Consider the following 17,689-nt stretch of genomic DNA (forward strand, 5'->3'; position numbering starts at 1 on the left):
TGACTGACAGCCTGAGGGACTATATAAGACCCACTTTCTCTTAGTCCTTTTGTGCCAAGGGTCCTGTTAACATATCTCTTGTTTGTTCAGTAGTGAGTTTTGTTCAGATGTTTTGAACAAAAGGTAAAGATTTCCTCATGGGATAGATTTCGTCACAGTGTTAAAGCTGACAGCTGTTAAGTGTAGGTCAGAGACCCACTCACCTCATAACAGTCCTACAACTGCCGGAGTTAAATGATTAGCCTATGATTGCCATACCCCTTATGGACTTTTGTCTGAACTTCTGGAATTTAAAAAATATGTATGTGTGTATATTTATGTAAACCTGAACATACTAGTTTGGGTAGAGTTTTATATAAAAATGATATTTTGTATTTTTTTTTAAAGAATGTTGTTCAGATAAACCAGATATTTTGTCTGAATCACAAGTGACAAAGGAATAAGAGCACAGTTCTTTTTCAGAATGAGCTGGTCAAATTGACTTACTTTTAAAGTGATACTTTACTATGGCCAGTTAAACTTGGATTTAATCAACTTATCTTTGGTAACTACTGATTCTAGCACATCAATTCCAAAGAAAACATTTCTTTTATTCGGCAGTTGTATTTCATCCTGGTTGCTGGCATGCTCTGTGATTGTTATTTTCTTTCTTGTTTTTCTTGAATTTTTCTTTGCATATATGATGGTATTTTCCAAAGAGCTTAATACCTAGTAACAATATCCAGAAGTCATTCTTTAACCAATAATCAGTTTTCCATGCTGCATTGTAACTCAGCCCATTCTAGCACCTTAGTTATAAAAAGAATTCTTACGTTGAACTTTATAAAGCCCAACAGAAGATAATGGAGATGTTAGTTTTCTTTCTAATGTGTGTATAGTCCCATCTTTTCTTCCCACTTTTTCCATTAATACCGAAACACCATTTCTAGGCCAAAGTCTATTTCCTAATAGACTTTGGAAATATTTCTAGTATTTCTAATGCTGACTCTCCTAGGGAATGCCAGGTATTTAAAGTTATTTATACCAAGTAGTATGAGACTAGAAAACTAGACTGGGACTTGGAAGATAAGTCTGCATGTCACAAACTGCCTGCCCACATGTGGATTATAGATTTTTTTGACTCCTCTTCCTAACCAGGATTTTTTTTCCATAAAATTTTATAGTAAATCATTTAATACCTAAAACTTGAAAGTTTCTGCATATTGATCTGAGGATTTTGAACACCAGGCTCGTACCCCTTCATGGAAGTGCAGTTGACTTACACTGAATGGCAGCTATCCATTCTTAATGTCATACAGTCTGTGCCTTCTCTCCTTTCCTTCTAGCCCCAAAGACACTGAGTATGCAAGCCCTGCAAGCTTTGTATGTCTGAGCATCATTTTCCTCTTTCAGCATAAACCTTGCTGCCTTATTTTAAAGCTTAGGACCTTTCAGTAAGACTTAAAAAAAAAAATCCAGACATTGCATTTGTACATTTATAATGATTTGATCCTCTGAGTGGCAGGAATTTTTTTTCCAAGATGATTCTTTAAAATTCCCTTGTTTCTACTTCATGGGCTTTGAAATTTCTGATAAGAGCAACAGCCTTGCATCCCAGGTTAGAGAGCTTGTGATCTTAAAAGTAAAACTGAATTAGCATCATTTATCAGCTCTTATTTGAAAAAGAGACTTAAAAAATGAATTTCAGTGCTTTGGTTTTTTTATACAGAGACAGCAACTCTAGATGAATCAGTTTGTTGGATTTTTTTTCCCTCCTTGGGCAAGTGTCCAGATGTTCATTTCTCAGTAGTTTCATTACCAGAGAATGTTTGGGGAAAGAAAAAAGCAAAAAGAATCCTGTTATACAACTCATGAAGAAGATAAGGTGGTTGGTTAAACAGAGATTGAGTTCTTGGGGGTGTTTCTGTAGCTTATCTCCATTCTTTAATTGTATGTTACTGGGAATAGACTACAGTTTGCAGAAATTTACAAGTATACGTCTCAGGTCATACAACTCCTGTAATCAGAAAACTTTATATAAAGCAAAAACTAGATCATGCCAAAATCAGTGGAGGAGACTGATGTTTAAAGAGTGAGTCTTGGGTAAATGTTTTTGCTAAGTTAAGAGCATTTAATCATTATGATTTACAAATCTGGATTTCTATGATATGTGCTTACATAGACAATAATATAATCAATCTCCCCGCTTTTGACCCCACTGGGCGGCATGCGGGCTTCCCTACCTGGAATCAAACTGATGTCCACCTCCAGTGAAAGTAGAGTCTTAACCACAAGGGAAGTCCCAATATATTCAGTTTTAAGATTAACCTAGATGTATATACTCTTTCAATTCCTAAGGTTTAACACTGTGGAGTCAGTTTGTAAAAGGGTGTTCTGACAGTGTATACCCAGAGTTTCAGAAAATGCAGTTCAGTACTGAGCAGCTGCTCAGTATTGAATTTAACAGCTGCTGCTGCATACTATATTATTGAGCAGCTGCTGCTACACAACTGTGTGCTGGCCTAATAAAAAAGGCATTCAGAGCATACCCAATAGTTTAACTAGTCAGTGAGGCATCAGGGATTACAGCAGCCTTCTCAATTTTTAAACATTATGATATTAAGCACCAAGCCTTTGCCCCAGAAGTATTGTGCACATTCAGGTTTGTATCTGTTTATAGGGCCTTCCTTCAGTGACCTCCCCTCTTTGCCCAAAATAATGTGGGTAAATGGGCTTCCTGCAAAGTTAGCTTTTCTCCATATATGATTTTACATTTTAATTTAAGCATAATTGGTGAGCTCTTATGTATAACTACTCTTAATATTTTTCACTGCTTTTTCAAGCAAGAATTACATTAGTATATTCAGGGTAAGATTATTGCAAAATTCTGGAGTCTTTTGGGTTTTGTGAGAAGAGCCCATTTCTGATTAAACAGTTCATCTATTTTTAATGCTGAGCATATTTTGGGAGAGGGGGATCTTTGTGGTAGCCTGATTAGAAGTATCTTTTAATTGTGTAATCAGTATGAAGGATGACATTTCTATGGCCTCGGTCTTAAATTTTCCTGACTTTCATGGAACACATTGGAGCCAACTGATGGAATGTTTACTCTAGGGAAATAGAGTAGCTGGATTCTTTCCTTGCCTGTTTTCTAAAGAGGACAGTGTTGACTGAAACATGTATTTCTCTTGGTTGCACTTGAAGAGCTTCATGGTGGGTACAGATGGCAGCTTTAAAAATAATTACCCTATGCTGTAGAGAAAAGTGTATATAATACATAGAGCAGTGAGTTAGTGTTGTCTAGAATGTAGATATAGTATCCAATATTCCTGCATCTTTCCCTTCCCCAAACACTAGACTTCACTTTCCAGTCAGAATAATTTCTCCAGTACAGAAAACATCAAGGAAGAGAAAATCAGCACCAGAGAGCATATTATAGTGCACCCCCTTTTTTTAAATAGTGCATTCTTGTTCTTATCTCAGTGGGTACTTTTTTCCCCCTTTGATTTTCTTCCCTAGGCATGGCGTTGGAAGAAATCTTAGGCATAGCAGTTATGACTTAAGCAAGATGGAGCTAGTTTTTATAACCCTAAGGCTTACAGAGGAGTTTGAGGCTTCAGGTATACTTCACATTTATTATCTTCTTTGTTTCTTGTGTTTTATGCACTGTCATGCCACATCTCCCACAATACTGCAATATGAGGGAAAAGGGACTTTTTTTTTTAGCAATTTTCCTTTGTACTCCCAAAAATACTTTCAAGAAGTATAAGGATGAATACATAAATATTGAAATCTTAGATATTTATGTTTGTGGTAAATGAGTCAAGTTTCTTTATAAGAGTGAGGTGCACAGTAGTGAACCAAGTTTTTTTTTTTTTTTTAATTTCACCGAGCCCCCAGACAGCATGCTACCCAGCACAGGCTCTGTGCTAGCCATGTGCACTCCCACTGGGGGCCTCTGGGCTGAACCAAATTTAAATAAAAACATGGCCATTTATTCTCCTCTGATGTAATTTTTGCCTATTCTAAAAAGGAGTTTATGAAAGCCTTAATTACCTTGCCCTGTTTGAAGAGAATTGAGTGACTAGAGCATCACATTTAATATGGATAGTGAAAATTTTTCTGTAGTCATAACTCCTAATTTTCAGATTGATTTGGCATAATATAGATTGTTTTCTGCCACTAACTAGAAAATAAAAATTTTGAAAGTGAGAACATCATGTCCTAGGTTCTAAAAGACATCAACAAAGGTATTTTTGAGTTGACTATGATTATTGATTTGGAAATCAATGTCTTAAACAATTAAAGGCTATGAGAATTCTGATGGGAACTTCTGCAGTATAATTTGCTATATGTTGAAAATTCATTCTTCATAACGACTTTTCAGAAGGCTTCTTATTTTTCTTGTGTGTACCTTCATTTTTTGGTAATCCTTACAGAGTAATCCTTATGGAGTAGAGAACACCTAGAAACAAAAAGATGTATATCAATAGAATAGCCAAAAGAAACAAACACTGAATTTCATCACTTGTATTTTTTTCTAAAACTATCCTACAATTGAAAACACTCTATCTTATTCATTTTTGGCATGGATCATACAAGTGACTCTAGAGCAAAAAAAACCCCAAAATCTAAGAGCCCTTTAGGATCAGTATAAATCTGAATTTATGATGTTACTGTGCCACTGTGATGTTTGAATTTTAAGATAGTTGTGAGAAGGGAAAGTGGGAAGATTGGCTAGATCTTGAGATTTAAAAAATAGGCACTTAGAAAACATATATTCAGTATTGTACCCAGTATTCTGTATTCAGTATTTTGATAAAAAGGAAAGTGAGTGGATCGTAATCCCTGCTTCTAGGAATTTACCATTGAGTGGGTGAATTAGCTGTGTTTAGGCAGTTGAGACAGGTGTACATCTTCCCCAAGGATGAGGTCCTAGGGCCTTGCAGAGAGAGGGAAGGGCCTGGGAGGATAGCCTGAGGAAGAGCTGATTTCTGTGAATTCCAGGGACATCAGCAAATGTTCATACCCAAAGCAAGATAGGGAGTCGCAGATTTAAAATACATTCTATAACAGTTGTCAAGGCATCAGCTATCTAGTAGATTGTCTAAACTTAACATTACTTCATTTTCCTTCTGCTTTATTTATGACACTTTCTGTTAATACCTATTGAGTGAACAGAGCCTAAAGGGTCAGTAAATTCTTTTTCTCATCCAAATCAGATAGAGAAATGAGGCATATGTCTGCATAATTTTCTAATGAAATAGTATTGTAACTATAGATGCATAAAATTCAAGCCAAGAAATGTTTAAACTTGTATCATTGTGGTATCTATGGAAATAACATTCTCTGTTTCAGAGAGTACTGTGAGATTCATTTCTCTGTGCTTATTAGATACAATTATTGAGCTACCAAGGGAATATTTCATGCAAAGGTGGGCACAATAAAGGACAGAAATGGTATGGACCTAACAAAGCAGAAGATATTAAGAAGAGGTGGCAAGAGTACACGAAAGAACTATACAAAAAAGATCTTCATGACCCAGATAACCACAATGGTGTGATTACTCACCTAGAGTCAGACATCCTGGAATGTGAAGTCAAGTTGGCCTTAGGAATCACTATGAACAAAGCTAGTGGAGGTGATGGAATTCCAGTTGAGTTATTTCAAATCCTAAAAGATGATGCTGTGGAAGTGCTGCACTCAATATGCCAGCAAATTTGGAAAACTCAGCAGTGGCCACAGGACTGGAAAAGGTCAGTTTTCATTCCAATCCCAAAGAAAGGCAATGCCAAAGAGTGCTCAAACTACCGCACAATTGCACTCTTCTCACACGTTAGTAAAGTAATGCTCCAAATTCTCTAAGGCAGGCTTCAACAGTACATGAACCATGAACTTCCAGATGTTCAAGCTGGATTTAGAAAAGGCAGAAGAAGCAGAGACCAAATTGCCAACATCCACTGATCATGGAAAAAGCAAGAGAGTTCCAGAAAAATACCTACTTCTGCTTTAATGACTACACCAAAGTCTTTAACTGTGGATCACCATAAACTGTGGGAAATTCTGAAAGAGATGGGACTACTAGACCACCTGACCTGCCTCCTGAGAAATCTGTATGCAGGTCAAGAAGCAACAGTTAGAACTGGACATGGAACAACAGACTGCTTTCAAATTGGAAAAGGAGTATGTCAAACCTGTATATTGTCACCCTGCTTATTTAACATGTATGCAGAGTACACCATGAGAAATGCTGGGCTGGATGAATCACAAGCTGGAATCAAGATTGCTGGGAGAAATATCAATAACCTCAGATATGCAGATGACACCACCCTTATGGCAGAAAGCAAAAAAGAACTAAAGAGCCTCTTGATGAAAGTGAAAGAGGACAGTGAAAAGGTTGGCTTAAAGCTCAACATTCAGAAACCTAAGATCATGGCATCTGGTCCCATCACTTCATGGGAAATAGATGGGGAAACAGTGTCAGACTTTATTTTTTTGGGCTGCAAAATCACTGCAGATGGTGACTGTAGCCATGATATTAAAAGACACTTACTCCTTGGAAGGAAAGTTATGACCAACCTAGATAGCGTATTAAAAAGTAGAGACATTACTTTGCCAACAAAGGTCCCTCTAGTCAAAGCTATGGTTTTCCCAGTAGTCATGTATGGATGTGAGAGTTGAACCAAAAAGAAAGCTGAGCGTTGAAGAACTGATGCTTTTGAACTGTGGTGTTGGAGAAGACTCTTGAGAGTCCCTTGGACTGCAAGGAGATCCAACCAGTCCATCCAAAGGGAAATGAGCCCTGAATATTCATTGGAAGGACTGAAACTAAAGCTGAAACTCCAATCCTTGGACCACCTGATGTGAAGAACTGAGTCACTGGAAAAGACCCTGATGCTGGGAAGGATTGAAGGCAGGAGCAGAAGCAGGTGACAGAGGATGAGATGGTTGGATGGCATCACCGACTCTATGGACATGAGTTTGAGTAAGCTCCAAGAGTTGGTGATTGACAGGGAAGTCTGGCGTGGTGCAGTCCATGGGGTCACAAAGAGTCAGACACGACTGAGTGATCTGAACTGGATGTGAGAGTTGGACTGTGAAGAAAGCTGATCACCGAAGAATTGATGCTTTTGAACTGTGGTGCTGGAGAAGACTCTTGAGAGTCCCTTGGACTGCAAGGAGATCCAACCAGTCCATTCTAAAGGAGATCAAACCTTGGTGTGCATTGGAAGGACTGATGCTAAAGCTGAAACTCCAATACTTTGGCCACCTCATGCGACGAGTTGACTCACTGGAAAAGAGTCTGATGCTAGGAGGGATTTGGGGTGGGAGGAGATGGGGATGACAGAGAACGAGATGGCTGGATGGCATCACCGACTCGATGGACCTGAGTTTGAGTGAACTCCGGGGGTTGGTGATGGACAGGGAGGCCTGGCGTGCTGTGATTCATGGGGTCGCAACGAGTCTGACACGACTGAGCGACTGAACTGAACTGAACTTATATGAATATGTATTTCCCCCCAATACTAGGATTGGAATATACATTCTATTTTATAATCTTTTATTTTATCTATGTATTTGAGTATTATTCTAAAACATGGTTTAAAAAATCTTTACAAAAAGAATAAAAAATCTCTACACAGTATTTCACACCACTGAAGTTACCATCTCCTATTTAACCATTCTCATTTAGACTGTTTCCAGTTTTTCACTATAAATACTGTTACAGTGAACATCCTTAACCATAAGTGTTTGTGATCATCTAAAATTATTTCCAAATAAATAATTTGCTAAAAAGTGGAGTTGCTGAATCAAAATTCTGTGCCTTTTTAAAACTGTTGGTACAGGTTGTCAAATTGCGTGCGTGCTCAATTGCTCAGTTACCTCCAACTCTTGCGACCCCATGGACTGTAGCCCACCAATCTCCTCTGCCCATGGAATTTTACAGGCTAGAATACTGGAGTGGGTTGCCATTTCCTTTCCAAGGGATCTTCCCAATCCGGGGATCGAATCTACACCTCCTGCATTGGCAGGCAGGTTCTTTGGAGCCAACTGAGAAACCCGTTTTCAAACTGCCCTTTGGAAAAGTTGCAGCAATTTGCATTCATACCAGCAATAGATATGAGTGCCTATTTCCAATAAATGCTCATCGATAGTTTTTTTGGTCAACTTGATATGTAATGTGGTATTTTTGATAACATGCATATCTTTAATAATCTTAACATCTTTTACTAAATGTTGTTGGTTGTTTAGATTTCTTCTTTTCTGATTTGTCTCTTGATGTCCATTATCAGTTTTCTAATAGGTTGTTGGCTTTTTTCTTACTGATTTGTAAGGGCTTTTAGTATAGTTAGACTATGTACACTACCAATGTTTTCCCCCCATTTGGTGTTTGCCTTTTAATTACAGTTTTTGAAAAACTTTAAATTTATCTGAAAATTGTTCCTAGGCTCTGCTTTGCAAACCTGTGGGAATCTGAATCCATGCCAAGCACTGCCTGGTGCTAAATAACCATGTTTTATACTTTGTACCATTGTCACATAATGTAAATGATAGGAGTAATTAAAACAATTGAATCACCTAACAAATGAGAACATGTCATACAGCACTACGTAGTGTACTGTGGTGATCTGAATGGGACTGAAATCCAAAAGACACTCAATTTGCTGTACAGTGGAAACTAATGCAACATTGTAAAGCAACTATACTTCAATACAAATTAATTTTAAAAATAGGGGGAAAATTTAAAAATAAAATCATAAATTTTTGGTTTGTTGAAATTTTTAAAAAAATATGGAGCCATCTAAAAGTCTTACTAAATTCATGATAACATTTTTCTTCTTTTGATTTATTTAATTGGAGAATAATTGCTTTACAATATTGTGTTGGTTTCTGCCATACATCAACATGAGTCAGCCATAGGTATACATATGTCACCTCTCTCTGAAACTTCCCTCCCATCCCCTGCCTCATCCCACCCCTCTAGGTTGTCACAGAGCACCAGGTTGAGCTCCCTGCATCATACAGCAAATTCCCACTGGCTGTTTACAAGCAGTTCATGATAATATTTTGTCATTAGGTGTTTTATTCAATCTGTGGATGTTGTGTGTAAATAACTGTCATATAACAGCAATTGCTGCTTTCATCTGGAACAGTCCAGGTCAAGTCTGGACACAGTAGTAGCTCCACATTATTAAGGAGTCTTCAGAGGTTTTCTACTTATCTACATCCTGGGGGAAGAAGGAGGAAAGGGACCAGTGAGTACCTCTGAAACCCATGGTCCCATTCTCCTTAGCCTCTTCTAGCTTCCCTAGTCTTGACTGTCCGAGGCAGAGTTTAGAGAGGGAGTTCCCCCTAATTTTGTGGGCAAGTATGAGACCTGAGCTGCAATACTTTGGCCACCTCATGCGACAAGTTGACTCACTGGAAAAGACTCTGATGCTGGGAAAGGTTGGGGGCGGGAGGAGAAGGGGACGACGGAGAATGAGATGGCTGGATGGCATCACCGACTCTGTGGACATGAGTTTGAGTGTACTCCGGGAGTTGGTGATGGACAGGGAGGCCTGGCGTGCTGTGATTCATGGGGTCGCGGAGAGTAGAACGCGACTGAACTGAACTGAACTGATGAGACCTGTGTTTAGGAATGGAAAACTTGAAATTTTCTGGTGGAAAAAAGATTTCTCCCTACAAGATTCCAGAAGAGGAGACCTGTGCCTAGAGAGGTTGCTGATGCACCCTGGGTTATACAGGTTAGGCTAGAGATGGCTATTACCCATTCAGGTGACTGCTGTGTACACAGCTGGACTTGAACATTTGGAGTTAGAAGAGAGAGCTGAGCTGGATACTTAGATTTGGAAACCATCTGTGTGCATGATAATTGAAAACTTTGAGGGGCATGAGATTGCACAGGGGTTGTATATAAGCAAAATTAGAGCCAAAACAGAAACTCCAGTGTTTAGGGGATGGGCAGAGGAAGAATAGCCAGCAAAAGTGGTAGAAATGTTAAAGTTGGAGCGATACAAAGCCCCAGTGATGCAGTGATAAGAATATGTGCATTCAAGTCAGATCTGCTGGCTGTTTAACGTGGGGCAAGTTTCTTAACTTCTCTAGGTCTATTTCCCCAACCCAACATGAAGATAGTCCCTGTGTTAAGGAATGTGTGATGGGGTGAATGAGAATGTAGGAAAGTCCCTGGTTCTATTCAGCAGTGAGAGGGTGCTTTGTAGGAGTTAAAGGAAGAATATGATCCCCTAAGAGCATTCTCAGTGCTTAAACCTGAGATGATCATTTGCTTTGCAGAGGCACTGTGAGATTAGTAACACTATAAGCAAAATGTCTCCTAACTGTGCCAGTTAATGCCCAATCTTAGGACATAAGGATCCATGATGTGAGTATCAGAATCAGACATTTTTCAGATACTATTTTGATGTTGGCCTATCCTTGAGCCAAAGACAGAATTACAGTTGGCCCTCAGCCCTTGGTATCCAATGGCTTCCCAGGGAGCTCAGCTGGTAAAGAATCTACCTGCAATTCAGGAGACCCCAGTTTGATTCCTCCGTTGGGAAGTTCCCCCAGATAAGGGATAGACTTCCTACTCCAGTATTCTTAGGCTTCCCTGGTGGCTCAAATGGTAAAGAATCTGCCTGCAATGTGGGATACCTGGGTTTGATCCCTGGGTTGGGAAGATCTGTTGGAGGAGGTCATGGCAACCTACTCCAGTATTCTTGCCTAGAGAATCCCTATGGACAGAGGAGACTGGGGTCTACAGTGCATAGGTCGCAAAGAATCGGACACGACTGAATGACTAAGCACAACAAAGCACTCGGTATCCCGTTCTGTGTCCTCAGATATAAGCAGCCACAAATTGAAAATACTGGAAAAAATCCAAAAAGTTATAAAAAGCCAAACTTGAATTTGCCACATGCTAGTAACTATTTACATAGCATTTACCTTATATTAGGTATGCTAAGTAATCTAGAGATGATTTAAGGTATGTGGGAGGATGTGTATAATTGATAAGCAGATTGTAAACCATTTTATATAAGTGACTTGAACTTGTGTAGATTTTGTTATCTGTGGTGGGGGCAGAGAGGGACCTCAGGGATACTAGATTCAACTGTATATTATTGTCTCAAAACACTTTCTTCAAGTCCTTTTCTTCCTGAGGAACTTCCTCTGTTAGAAAATAAAACTGGGGAGTATAGAACATCCTTTTCCCCTAGAATAGTAAATTCAAATGTTAAGATATTCATACTTAATGTATGTTCACCTATATTTAGAAAACACTGTAAAAATAATTTTTAAATAAACAAGGTAATATATGAAAATTACATATAGGTATAAAGATTTCAAACTATACAGAGAGATATAAAATGAAAAGAAATTCTTTCCCCTCTTCCAATTCCCTTCCAAAGAGGTAACTGTTAATAGTTTCTTGTGTATCATTCCCATTAACATAAATACTTATATAGGTATATTCTCCCCCTACACACACAAATGGACTTGTACTCTATGTAATATTCTGTTTTCATTGCCTTTTAAATTAACACTAAGTCGAAGATTTTTTTCATATCAACATAGGTAACTCTTCATTGTTCTTTTTAACAGATGCACAGAAATTCTTTATACTATGTGAAAATTTACTTAACAGCCTCTGACTGATGGATATTTAAGTTATCTTCAATTTGTGGTGTTGCAAATACTGTAATGAATATTTTCACATATAAATGAATTTTTGCACATTTATACAGTATACCTATAGGATAAATGCCTGTAAGTGTACTTGAGTGTACTTGAGTAAGTGTATTTGAGTAAGTGTACTTGAAAATTTAATATTATTAAATTGCCCTCGGTATCCAGTCCTCCAAACCCACCCCAACACTATATTGAACTTAAAAATCTCTGACAGGATAGTAGGTAAAATAGCATCTTGCTTTACTTTCTTTTTAATTAAAATGTAGTTGATTTATAATGTTAGTTTCAGGTATACAACATAGTGATTCAGAATTTTAATAGCTTATACTCCATTTAAAGTTGTTACAAAATAATGGCTATATTTCCCTGTGCTGTAGAATCCATCCTTATTGTTTATTTGTTTTATCCGTAGTAGTTTGTATCTCTTCATCCCACACTCCTGTCTTGCCCCTGTACCCTTCTTCAGTGGAATGGGAAACCTACTTCAGCATTCTTGCTTTGGGAACCCCATGAACAGAATGAAAAGTCAAAAAGGTATGACACTGAAAGATGAACTCCCCAGGTCAGTAGGCGCCCAATGTACTCCTGGGGAAGAGTGGAGAAAGAGCTCCAGAAGGAATGAAGAGGTTGAGCCAAAGCAGAAACGATGGCCAGTTGTGGATGCGTCTGGTGGTAAAAGTAAAGTCTGATGCTGTAAAGAACAGTATTGCATAGGAACTTGGAATCTTAGGTCCATGAATCAAGGTAAATTGGGGAAGTGCTCAAACAGGAGATGGCAAGGGTGAACATCAACATTTTAGGAATCAGTGAACTAAAATGCACAGGAATGGGCGAATTTAATTCGGATGACTATTATATCTACTACTGTGGGCAAGAATCCCTAAGAAGAAAAGGAGTAAAGAGAATCCAAAATGCAGTACTTGGGTACAATCTCAGAACAACAGAATGATCTCTGTTTCCAAGGCAAGCCGTTAAATATAAATAATCCAAGTCTATGCCCCAACCACTAATGCCAAAGAAGGTGAAGTTTAACAGTTCTAGGAAGACCTATAGGACTGGCTAGTAGGAACAAACACCAAAAAAAGATGTCGTTTTCATTATAGGGGACTGGAATGCAAAAGTAGGAAGTCAAGAGATACCTGGAGTAACAGGCAAGTTTGGCCTTGAAGGGCAAAAAGAAGCAGGTCAAAGACTAACAGAGTTTTGCCAAGAGAGCACAACTGGTAATAGTAAACACCCTCTTCTGACAACACAAGATGACTCTATACATGGGCATCACCAGATGGTCCATACAGAAATCAGATTGGTTACATTCTTTGCAGCCAAAGATGGAGACGCTCTATACAATCAGCAAAAACAAGACCAGGAGCTGACTGTGGCTCAGATCATGAACTCCTTATTGAAAATTCAGACTTACATTGAAGAAAATAGGGAAAACCACTAGGCCATTCAGGTATGACCTAAATCAAATCCCTTATGCTTATACAGTGGAAGTGATAAATAGATTCAAGGGATTAGATCTGATAGAGTGAAGAGCTATGGACGGAGGTTCATGACATTGTACAGGAAGTGGTGATCATTGTACAAAAAGTGGTTTTTGAAATGCAAAAGGAAAAATGGCTGTCTGAAGGGGACTTATAAATAGCTGAGAAAAGAAGAGAAGCTAAAGGCAAAGGAGAAAGGAAAGATATACCTATTTGAATGCAGAGTTTAAAAGAATAGCAAGGAGAGATAAGAAAGCCTTCTTAAGTGAACAATGCAAAGAAATAGAGGAAAATAATAGAATAGGAAAGATTAGAGATCTCTTTGATAGCCTATGGTGAATGGTGTCGGGTTCATGATCTCCAGTGGAGGGAATTTTGCTTCAGATTCAGAGATTCAGCTTTAGTCACTCAGAGCTTCCTGGCAAAAGTTTTATTACAGTGAAAAAGGGGTAGAAAAAGCTTCTGACACACACATCAGTATGGGGCAGAGAGTGCCCCACTAGTCTTATCAAGGCCTTATGTATCTTTTCGATTGGTTATTAACAAGAGAAAGGTCTTATCAGACCTAAACAAACAAACGTTTAAGATAACAGGATTAGTAAGAAGGTTCTTAAAAAGGAGAAATATATCTTGCACCAAGATATAATATTGTTATGTAATCATTAGTACAGAGTTTAAGGAAAAACAAGCCCTTGAGCAAGATAAGTTGTTGTGTAATCATTAGCTGTATGCTTAAAGATAAAAAAAGTCTTATGTGACTAGGATGAAGGAATGTAGACAAAAAACTTTGTTGCTTTCTCCTCCTTGAGGGCCCTGGACTCCTCATCAACCTACCTAAGAATCAATTCTCTCATCTTCAAGAAAATTAGAGATACCGAGGGAATGTTTCATGCAAAGATGGGCACAATAAAGGACAGAAATGGTGTGGGCCTAACAGAAGCAGAAGATATTAAGAAGAGGTGGCAAGAATACACAGAAGAACTATACAAAAAAGATCTTCATGACCCAGATAACCACGATGGTGTGATCACTCACCTAGAGCCAGACATCTTGGAGTACAAAGTCAAGTGAGCCTTAGGAAGCTTCACTACAAAGCTAGTGGAGGTGATGGAATTCCAGCTGAGCTATTTCAAATCCTAAAAGATGATGCTTGAAAGTGCTGCACTCAATATGCTAGCACATTTGGAAAACTCAGCAGTGGCCACAGGGCTGGAAAAGGTCAGTTTCATTCCAATCCCAAAGAAGGGCAAGGCCAAAGAATATTCAAACTACCAAACAATTGCTCTTATTTCACATGCTAGCAAAGTAATGCTGGAAATTCTCCAAGCAAGGCTTCAGTAGTACATTAACCAAGACCTTCCAGATGTTCAAGCTGGATTTAGAAAAGTCAGAGGAACTAGAGGTTAAATTGCCAACATCTATTGCACTGTGGAAAAAGCAAGCAAATTTTAGAAAAACTTTTGCTTTATTGACTATGTTAAAGACTTTCACTGTGTGGATCACAACAAACTGTGGAAAATTCTTAAAGAGATGGGAATACCAGAACCACCTTACCTGCCTCTTGAGAAACCTGTGTGCAGGTCAGGAAGCAACAATTGGAACTGGACATGGAACAACAGACTGGTTCCAAATAGGAAAAGGAGTATGTCAAGGCTGTATATTATCACCCTGCTTATTTAACTTATATGCAGAGTACATCATGAGGAACGCTAGGCTGGAAGAAGCACAAGCTGGAATCAAGATTGCCGGAAGAAATATCAATAACCTCAGATATGCAGATGACACCACCCTTATGGCAGAAAGCAAAGAGGAACTAAAAAGCCTCTTGATGAAGGTGAAAGAGGAGAGTGAAAAAGCTGGCTTAAAACAACCTTCAGAAAACTAAGATCATGGCATCTGGTCCCATCACTTCATGGCAAATAGATGGGGAAACAGGAAACAGTGATAGACTTTATTTTCTTGGACTCCAAAATCACTGCAGATGGTGACTGCAGCCACAAAATTAAAAGATGGTTGCTTCTTGGAAGAGAAACTATGACCAACCTAGACAGCATATTAAAAAGCAGAGACATTACTTTGTCAACAAAGGTCTGTCTAGTCAAAGCTATGGTTTTTCCAGTAGTCATGAATGTGACAGTTGGACCATAACGAAGGCTGAATGCCAGTGCATTGATGGTTTTGAAATGTGGTGTTGGAGAAGACTCTTGAGAGTCCCTTGGACTGCAAGGTGATCAAACCTGTTAATCCTAAAGGAAATCAACCCTGAGTGTATATTGGAAGGATTGATGCTAAAGCTGAAACTCCAAAACTTTACCCAGCTGATGTGAAGAGCTGACTTATTAGTAAAGACACTGGTGGTGGGAAAGATTGAAGGAGAAGGGAATGACAGAGGATGAGATGGTTGAATGGTATCACTGATTCAATGGACATGAGTTTGAGCAAGCTCCAGGAGATGGTAAAGGACAGGGAAGCCTGGCATGCTCTGTGTGATTCATGGGGTCTGTCTAGTCAAGGCTATGGTTTTTCCAGTGGTCATGTATGGATGTGAGAGTTGGACTGTGAAGAAAGCTGATCGCTGAAGAATTGATGCTTTTGAACTGTGGTGTTGGAGAAGACTCTTGAGAGTCCCTTGGACTGCAAGGAGATCCAACCAGTCCATCCTAGAGGAGATCAGTCCTGGGTGTTCATTGGAAGGACTGATGTTGAAGCTGAAACTCCAATACTTTGGCCACCTCATGTGAAGAGTTGACTCACTGGAAAAGACTCTGATGCTGGGAGAGAGGGGGCAGAAGAAAGGGACGACAGAGAATGAATGAGATGGCTGGATGGCATCACCGACTCGATGGACATGAGTTTGAGTGAACTCCGGGAGTTGGTGATAGACAGGGAAGCCTGGCGTGGGGTCGCAAAGAATCGGACACGACTGAGCAACTGAACTGAACTGAGCATACTCCATTTAAAGTTATTACAAAATAATGGCTGTATTTACCTGTGCTGTAGGATATATCCTTGTTGCTTATTTATTTTATATATAGTAGCTTGTATCTCTTAATCCCATACCCTTGTCCTGCTCCTCCCCTCTGCCCTCTCCCAACTGGTAATCACTAGTTTGTTCTCTATATCTGTGAATTTGTTTCTGTTTTGTTATAGTCACTTGTTAGTTTTATTTTTAAGATTCCATTATAAAATATCTTGCTTTAATTTGTTCTTTAATTACAAGACTAAACATTTAAATCACATGTTGGCTATCTTTATATTTCTGTTCCAGTAATTTGCTTCTTTTTCTCTTTTTAAAAGCAATTGATTGAAGAATCCTATTGTTGATTTGTAATGTCATTTAATATTAAGGAAGTTAACCCATTGTCTATTGTCCTTAGCAAATATTTTTATAATTTTTTTGTACTTTGTTTGTTTATACTCCATTTCTTTTCCCTGAAGGAGTTCTAAAATTTTATTTATTCATGTATTATCAGTCTATTTCTTTAAAGCTTCTTCTTCACTCTAAGATTTTTTTCTTAAAAAATTCAACAGTATTTTTTCTAGTAGCTTTACTTTTCTGTTAGGGGTTTGATCTGCTGAAATTGGGAGGGCTGCCCTTGGTGACAGTGGTGGCTACTAAGCAGCCCTCCTCATGCCCGCACTCACCGGCCTCAGCACTCGGCACACTTCCTGGAGGATCTGCTCCTGGTTCTTCACTGAGCAGAGCACCAGGGTGCAGACCACCACATCCATGGAGCCTGTGGCCACCTGGTGCATGCTCTCCCCGGCAGCCACTATGAAGCGCTCAAACTGCAGGTGTGGGTTCTGGGCAACGCTCTTGATCAAGAACTTCTCAAAGTTGGGGTTGGGATCAACACAGGTCACCTGGCATCCAGAGGGGTAGAACTTGAAGTTGGCCCCCGTGCCACAGCCCAGCTCCAGCAGGGAGAGCTTCCCAGAGGGGCTGGCGAACTCCCGCAGGTTGCTGAAGAGCTCCCGCTTCTTGCTCGCCATCTGTTCGTTGTACATCACAGTGAACCTCGCCAGGAAGTAGGGGAACCACTGTTTGCATATCCAGTTCCACAAGCCCAGAAAGTCCAGCAGGTACATGGGGAATGCCAGGATGCAGACGGCCAGCCGGAGGATAAAAATGGTGAGCGCCATCACTCAGAAGAGAGGAAAACAGATCAACAGTTAGAGATCCAACTCCTTTAATTGTGGGAAGTAGGATTCTGGCCACACTTCAGAGCCAATCAGCTGCAGAGTAAAGAACTGGCTATGCTGGAAATACACAGCTGAAGTCAAATCTCAGGTAAGAGAGCTGTTTCATCCAATTAATAGATGTTTGGCAGAAGTTGCCTTCATGGCTTAATTTTCATGAAGTGAAATGAGAAGATTCCCAGCTTTTCCTTAGAAGGAAAATTGATTACAACCCCCTATTCCTGCTTGGAGACTACTGCTGCAGTTTTAAATGCAGAGTGTACTCACAGCTTGCCTGTTTCCCGGTGACCTCTCCTAAGAAAACGATCTGTGGGTGGAGCCTAGCTAAAACC

General features: G+C 39.3%; 1 protein-coding gene and 1 pseudogene across 1 annotated transcript in view; one reads left to right on the plus strand and one right to left on the minus strand.

The window, feature by feature from the left end:
* Positions 1 to 6: 6 nt before the first annotated feature.
* The window catches only part of LOC129535617 (natural resistance-associated macrophage protein 2-like), a 61,392-nt gene continuing 43,709 nt past the window's right edge, over positions 7 to 17,689 (plus strand). The window contains exon 1 of the mRNA XM_088836914.1: positions 7 to 17,448. The gene's annotated coding sequence lies outside the window, so the exon portion shown is untranslated. The remainder of the gene's footprint in view (positions 17,449 to 17,689) is intronic.
* Positions 16,773 to 17,300, minus strand: LOC129535980 (thiol S-methyltransferase TMT1A pseudogene; annotated as a pseudogene).

Source organism: Moschus berezovskii, chromosome 6 (assembly GCF_049115385.1).
Source record: "Moschus berezovskii isolate FMDL1 chromosome 6, NW_MosBer_1.0, whole genome shotgun sequence".
Lineage (NCBI taxonomy): Eukaryota > Metazoa > Chordata > Mammalia > Artiodactyla > Moschidae > Moschus > Moschus berezovskii.